Here is a 7,850-nt window from a genome sequence, read left to right as displayed (position 1 = left end):
GAAAAAAAAATGAGTCATTTCCAAATATATATTTAAGAGTTCAAAACATCTTCATCAGTGACTGGCAGCTCAAGAAGGCAGAGCAATCTTTAAAGTCACACATACATTCAATAAGATAACAATTCAAAGCAATGTATCAGATGGATTCTATTGCATGCTTTGTCACAGAAAGACATAGCACACTGTCCTCACAACAAGCCAAGAAGTATTCACACATGTAACCCAGGTTCAGCACAGCAATACAGAATGAAACATAGTCAGTGGAGTGGAAGTCATGCAAAGCAGGCTCTTACACAATGCTGGAATAAAATTATAAATTAAAAGCAAAAAAATTAAGAATGCTCTTATATGAGAGATCAAATCACAAATTTTGAATAACATGTTTCAACAAAAAGCTTAAATAATTTAGGATTTCACACTCCATGACAATGAATGTACATTTAGAATTATTTCAGTTCCTCAAAATCGATGCCTCAAAACATATTAAAAACAGTGAATGTGGGTACTGGAAAAGAACAAAGACTTCAATTGTAGAACATTAGAGAACACAGTGCAGAGGGAAGCTCAACAGAGCAGCTGTGAGCTGAGTGCATGGCATCACTCTGCATGGTGGTCTTTGGGAAGTCTGCGACTAGGGCCAGCAGAGCACATAACAGATCCATCCCTGAGCCTCTGAAAGCTAAGTTTCCAGAGAGAACTAGAGAAAATTGCTGCAATATAAAAATGTTAATCAGTACACAGGAAATAGGATATTTCATTGCTCTATATTTGAGCAGATTCCAAAGAAAACTAGAGAAGAAACTCTTATAAGTATTAGAGGCATTACTGAGTAATTAATTTAAATAAATATATAAATATCTGAGGAAAAATATCCTACATTGATGTCAGTGGACACAGAAAATACACAACATGAAAAATTAGCAGAGAATAAGTTGGAATGCATACAAATATATTCGCTTTCAAATAACAGTCTATATGGTGAAAAAATTAAAGTTGCAATAAAAATTAATAGAAATTTCAAGATAATGTACCACAGACAATATCTCTGGATTGAAATAGAGATATATGCCATGTAAATACGAATCAGGTATCAACAATGGATTGAAATTATGAGCATTGTATCACATGCTATTCACACTGACTAAATTTAAAAAATATGAACACCACATGTGAAACATATAATGAGCACAAAGTGTGTCATTTAGTGTGTCCTTTTCAACAATGTTCAGTCACTATCAATGAGGTATAATAATCACATGAGCAATGGTGCTTCTTTTTCTGAACATAGAGAAAATGTTCTTGTACAAGATCAGGGATATACCTCAGCAGCACAGTGCTTCTTTGGCAATGTGGCATTGTGAGTTTGATTCCCTGTTTTAAAAAATTGCATGTACATGTGAATTGATCCGGCCTGTAGATCAACAAGTTCGGAACTCCTGGAGGAGAAACGGGGATTAAACAAAAGACATGGGGGAGACAAAAAGAGACGAAGGCAAGTTGATGTTAACCCAATCAATCCTCCGGTTTATTGAGAAAATAATCACACCTTTTATAGGTTAAGGGCGGGAGCTGGGACAGGAAGAGGTTAAACAGATGAATACAACAGGGTTACCATCACATCCGGATAAGTGACATAAGCAGAAGAGGATTATGGTTAATGTAGGCAGACGCAGTGCCCATAGGAGAGAGAGAGAGAGACATCTAGGCAGCAATGCCTGTCACTCGGCTCCCTACATCTCCTCCCTTTTTATATTATTTAATTAAGAGTATGGCAGGCCCTGTGAGGACAGCATCTGTCTTAGGTCAAGGACCTCATTGTATGAACCCAACCAGGCCTTACCCGTCATGGGCTTGCAGAACAGCAGTTGGTCCTGTGCCTGTCTTAGGTGGCCGTTGGAATTAACATGTATGTCTTAGTTGCCCGTCTCTGACTGCCTGTCCATTGCCCCAGGGCAGTCAGGCCGCATCATCATATGGGCCACTCGTGGGAATTTCTTTCCTGTAGGTTTGTTGATCTGTCATCTCCAGCTGATGGTAGTGTACCTGAATGGGCTTTGTCATAAATGTGTCTATCCGGTTATTAATGAACATCATAATCCTCTGAAAAATACAAGACTCACAGAAATGAGAAACAATAGGTCAGCTAGGGGACCCAAAAGGGGGACTAGGTAAGGGAAAAACTCCCCCCCCCCCAAAATCAAGGAGAAGGGGTTGACAGTCATTTGTTGGTGTCTCTGTATGAAGTCATTCTCCTGTGTCTTGGAGCATGTCTTGTATAACACTGGATGCAGTCTATTTGGCTGGCGTATGTTTTTCCAGACCGAGAAGAGCCTCTTTCACAGTCATGGGGTTCTGTGCATGGCTGTCAGCAGTTGTAGTCTGTTTGGCAGGGGTCAAAATCCACCATGGGTGTGGTGTGGCTCAAGAAGGCTGGTTAAGCAGCATAAGGCTCCAGGGAGATGTGTCACCTGTAAGAGAACACAGGGGATTGTGCCTCAGGAAATAACATTATTCCTGGGCGTTACATGGGGTCTTTGAAGAACTGTCTACTTGCTTTACGAGGCGTTCAGGTAGCCATCTAGCTTTTTTATCTTGTTGAGAGTAAACACACACTGAACCTCGTCCCCAGATAAGGACTGGATCAGGGCCATTCCACACATTGGTTAGTGGGTCTCTCCATAAAACAGATGCAAACCGTGTTTGAGTCTGAGTATGCCAAAACCGAGATGCTGCGGAGCAGCCTGAAGCATCCAGGGTCAGAAAATTTAAAATAAAAAGAGCATGTGAAAGGACAATTTTAGGGGACCCCTGGGTGGGGTACCATGTCTCCCTTTTTATTTTATCTATGGTGAATTTAAGAGAACGATGCGCATGTTCAACAATGTCTTGTCCCTGAGGATTGTAAGGTATACCTGTAGTGTGGAGGATATTAAGGCTTTTACAAAATTGAGCAAAGGAGGTGCTGGTATAGCCAGGGCCATTATCGGTCTTAAGCTGTTGAGGACATCCCAGAACTGAGAAGGCTGACAGCATATGGGCTATAATGTGTTTAGCAGCTTCTCCAGTCTGGAGAGTGGCAAAAATGAAGCCACTATAAGTGTCAATGATGACATGTACATATTTTAGATTGCCAAACTCATTGAAATGGGTAACATCCATTTGCCATAAGGCATTAGGAATTAAACCTCTAGGGTTGACTCCTAGGTGTTGAACAGGTGAGTGGATAGCACAAGATGGGCAATTTTTTACAATTTGTCTGGCTTGTTCACGGGTAATTTTGTAGAGAAGGCGGAGGGTGTGAGCATTGAGGTGATGTAGCTGGTGGGCTTGTTGGGCCTCAGACACCTTGGAGTCCTGAGCCATAAAAACCTGTGCTCGTACAGCAACATCAGCCAAATGATTTCCTTGGGCAAGAGGCCCTGGGAGGTTGGAATGAGCTCGCAGATGACCGATAAAGAACTTATGACGGCGAAGCCGTATGAAGCATTGTAATTGTTTGAACAGATTTGTAGCTGGGGAAGCATGACATATAATAGCAACAGTCTCTAATAATGGAACAGACTGAGCAAGGTAAGCACTGTCAGTATACAAATTAAATGGTTGGTCAGAGTAAGCAGCAAAAGCTGCAAGAATAGCTTCTAACTCTGCTAATTGTGCAGAGGAAGTATCTGCCTGGAGGGTAGAAACATTGTCTTGAGATACATAAGCAGCTCTTCCAGAGGATGAGCCATCAGTGAATAAAACCAGGGCACCCGGAAGGGGTTGTGAAGCTGTGACTTTAGGGAATATAAATGAGTGACGATTAGCAAAGTCAACTAGCTTATTTGGAGGGTAATGATTGTCAATAGTCCCTGAATAGAAAGCTAAGGCAATAGGCCACACTTCAGTACTCTGAAGTAGCCAATCTATTTGGTCTTTTGTAAAAGGTTGAATGATAATATCTGGTTCTTTGCCAAAGTAACATTTTCCCTGCTTTTTACCCTGGATTATTAGGTCTGAGACAGCTTGGAAATAAGGCAAAAGTGTTCTTTTTGGAGAGACTGGTAAATGGACCCACATGAGGGGAGCTTGTTGCCAGAACACTGTTGTAGGGCAAAGCTTTGTATTAAAAATGAGAAACTGTAAAGGCTCATTGTAGTCCATAAAGGAAACAGTTTGTTGAGCAATAGCCTCTTTTACCTTACTGAGCGCTCTCCTGGCATCAGGTGTAAGCTCTCGGGGGGAAGTTGGATCTATGTCTCCCCGAAGCAGTGCATAAAGGGGCTATAAATCATGTTTAGTTAGTTTTAAAAATGGTATGAGCCAATTAATATCTCCCAATAGTTTTTGGAAGTCATGAAGTGTAAAGGAATAGAGAAAAAGCAATCTTTAAGATCTATGACAATTTTAAAAATCCCAAAGGAATGGCACTGGGTGAGGGGAGGCCTGGCTGTAGGGGCCCCATTAAGACCATTGTCTTATTTATCGCCCTAAGGTCTTGTAGCAGCCTCCACTTTCCTGACCTTTTTTGGATAACAAAGATAGGTGTGTTCCAAGGGGAATTACTAGGAACAATGTGGCCTGCATCTAACTGGTCCTGCACCAGCTGTTGTGCGGCTGCAAGCTTTTCAGAGTTAAGGTTGTTTTTAAAGGCTTATATGAATCCCCAATTTGCCATGGAGGCACAGGGAGTGGCAGGCTGCCATCCTGGGACCTGTTGATCATGTCAACAGGTGGAAGTGGTGGCAGATCACCATGTACAAGGACCTCTAACAGGCCATCATTTTTTGCATCTGAGAAATCAGAGGCTTCAGATTTTTTTGAGGATGGTTTTGAGGTAGATTTAACGGAGTCGTGCAAGGCAGCTTCACCCAGTGCAACTGTCTCCTCAACCTGAGGGTCTGCATGCCTCTGGGCAAGCAGCTCAGAAATTAAATTCCAATATGTAAAGGTGGTCACAGGAACCTTTTCTGGACCGAAAACTCTATAATAATCTTTTAAAACATCTCTTACTGTATTCCACCTCTTGGTATCTATAGAACCCTCTAGGGAGAACCAAGGGCAAACCTTATGAATAAACTGAAAATACTGTAATAATTCTTGTTTTTCAACCCTTATCTCTCTTGTCTTTAATGTCTTTATAAGGCCTCCGACGAACAGTTCATGTTCGCTCAATACTTGACCCATGTCGGGAAAGGGAAATGGGGTTGCCGTTCACTCACCGTGACTCGGGCAGGACGTCGGGTAGTCGTCTGCGCAGGTCTCAGCACTTGATTTAATGTCCTGTTGCTTTAAACTTTAATCCTTGATTCAGTTTACTCATTCCTCGGCCGAGGTCTCTGGTTCAATTTGCTTTTACTTTCGGTTTAAGCCGGCTGTCTCTCGAATGGCTCCCTCGTTAACTTGTCCGTGCCAGGGGCCCCACGTTGGGCGCCACTTGATCCGGCCTGTAGATCAACAAGTTCGGAACTCCTGGAGGAGAAACGGGGATTAAACAAAAGACATGGGGGAGACAAAAAGAGACGAAGGCAAGTTGATGTTAACCCAATCAAGCCTCCGGTTTATTGAGAAAATAATCACACCTTTTATAGGTTAAGGGCGGGAGCTGGGACAGGAAGAGGTTAAACAGATGAATACAACAGGGTTACCATCACATCCGGATAAGTGACGTAAGCAGAAGAGGATTATGGTTAATGTAGGCAGACGCAGTGCCCATAGGAGAGAGAGAGAGAGACATCTAGGCAGCAATGCCTGTCACTCGGCTCCCTACAGTGAATGCTCTACTTCAGAGATCGATTTGTATTTTTAGCAGCCAGCCCCTTTGCAATTCGTCCTTTAAAGCATTATCTCACTTTCTGCTTTTTAAATTCCCAACATAATATCCAATTTTTATCATTATAAGGTATAGAACCTAATGTATTCAACAGTTTACTCATTTATTGTGCGACCCTAGATGTAACACAGTAGTTTACACATGCCTGCAAGGGTCCTAATAATTATATTCATCATAGTCATGGTAATATGTCTGTTAAAATTTATTAATGTCAAACTTTAAAAAAAACTTCTCATGTGATCTTTAAACATCCTAGAAGGACTTAGAATTGTGCGGGTGTGTTCACTGATTCTGGAATTCTACATCATTACAATCAAACTCAATGTGAAGGATACTTTTTGTTGGCTTGAGACCTCATATTTAAACTCACATTTTATTTATCATAGTTAGATGTTCCTGGCACTTCCTATGACTGTGTTAAAATATACAACATTGTCACTACAATGGATTCAAGACTTATGAAAACTAAACCTGACTGGAGAGCAGAAGGCAGGCTGCATGCAGTGTCCCACCCTCAATTCTGGCCCTGTGAGAAGACAAGGATTCAGAATCGTAAATTTTCTATAATAGACCTTTCCATCTCAAGGGGTGAAAGTTAATCTCTTGTGGCTTACAAATTTTTCCAAAGTAATGTACTAAACTTCGCATGCCTGATGCCTAGATTTCTACTGTCACATTCTGAGTTTTGAACACATTGAGGTTATTAGGAAAGACTTGTCTGGGTGTGGCTTCATGTGTCAAGGAGGCATGACCCATGAGATTACATCTGGTGCATGGCCTCTGCCTCTGAGGCTCTGTCTCTGCTGAAGATTCTCCATTGGAAGGTTGAAGATTTGATTCTGAGAGCATGAGAAACCTGAGGCCAATATCATAAGGCAATGGCAAATACCTGTGCTCATGCACAGAAAAGTAAGAGACTTGTTTTCCCCTTATTATTCTAACCAGGTCATATTGGCTATTGTCAAGCATATACAAAGTGAGTCATTTGCCATGTGATATATCAGTAATTCACAAAGAAGTGCAGAACATTAAAAATGGACTGGGACATTCATACTCATCATGAGACACATCACAGTAATCATTACAAAATATTAATCTTTATTTTGCTAAAAACTCCCTTCACAGATATTCTTTATACATAGTAATTATTTTCTGACTCTCTTAAATCTTAAAACTCTCTTAAAGATAAAGAAACATTTTACCAATAAAGCCCTATAACCACCAGAATCCCTTCCTCAGAAAGAAAAGATTCACAAAATTATCTGTACATTACACTCAATCATTTCAATATTCTGCAGCTTGTCATACTCCAGAGTACTACATCACCCCCATGGATATAAAGCAGTAATTCATATCATGAAAAGTCAAATATGCTCAAATCTTATTTAAGTGGAAAAAATTAATCACAAAATAGACAATGTGCTTTGCCTATTTTTCCTGGGCATTGTCATCTCCCCCATTCTACTTGAGTGAAGGCCCCAGGAGCTGAATCTAGGATTTTCATGCTCTAGTCACCTTATTGAACTATTTCTGTATGCTCACACAAATATGGATATAGACCATACTCTAATAAAGTCCTAAATCCTTAGAAACTCCTCTCCATTTAAAGACATGAATCTCCTGAAAATATGAATCCTTCTGATGCTAAATCACACCACTCAGTTGAAATTATAAACCTGAAGCTATGTTACACAGATGACATTAAATATATATTACAGAAACACTTGTAGTGTCTAATTATAAACTTAATGCTAACCTCTCAGCTCAGTTTAAGCTAATTTAAAATTTCCATTTTATCCTCTTGTCTGGGGATATAGGTCAAGCAGTATGACTGTATGGGGCCAAATCAGTAAAACAATAATTTAAAAAATCCAGGGAACCATAGACACAAAATACCCAGAGTAGTGTTGACATTTCCAAAAAGAATTGCACTGCTCTCATGATAGAGCTGCTCAAGAGAAACAGGTGAATACAGCTATCTAAACTGGAAACAACTGGGTAAGTGAGGCTCCTGTTCTACAGGAGACAATTTGAAGAC

General features: G+C 40.6%; 1 long non-coding RNA gene across 1 annotated transcript; it reads right to left on the bottom strand.

Annotated features, from left to right (window-relative positions):
* Nucleotides 1-1,497: 1,497 nt before the first annotated feature.
* LOC134477052 (uncharacterized) lies at nucleotides 1,498-5,743 on the bottom strand. Its single transcript, XR_010048953.1, has 2 exons — nucleotides 5,202-5,743; nucleotides 1,498-2,468 (listed from the first exon to the last, which is right to left on the bottom strand). It is a non-coding gene; the product is annotated as an uncharacterized LOC134477052 (long non-coding RNA).
* Nucleotides 5,744-7,850: the final 2,107 nt, after the last annotated feature.

This window comes from Cavia porcellus, unplaced genomic scaffold (assembly GCF_034190915.1).
Source record: "Cavia porcellus strain 051 isolate PalLab524CR breed Dunkin Hartley unplaced genomic scaffold, mCavPor4.1 scaffold_7, whole genome shotgun sequence".
Classification (NCBI taxonomy): Eukaryota; Metazoa; Chordata; class Mammalia; order Rodentia; family Caviidae; genus Cavia; species Cavia porcellus.
Note: the sequence above shows the minus strand (reverse complement) of the source record. Positions and strands in the feature narration are given on the sequence as shown.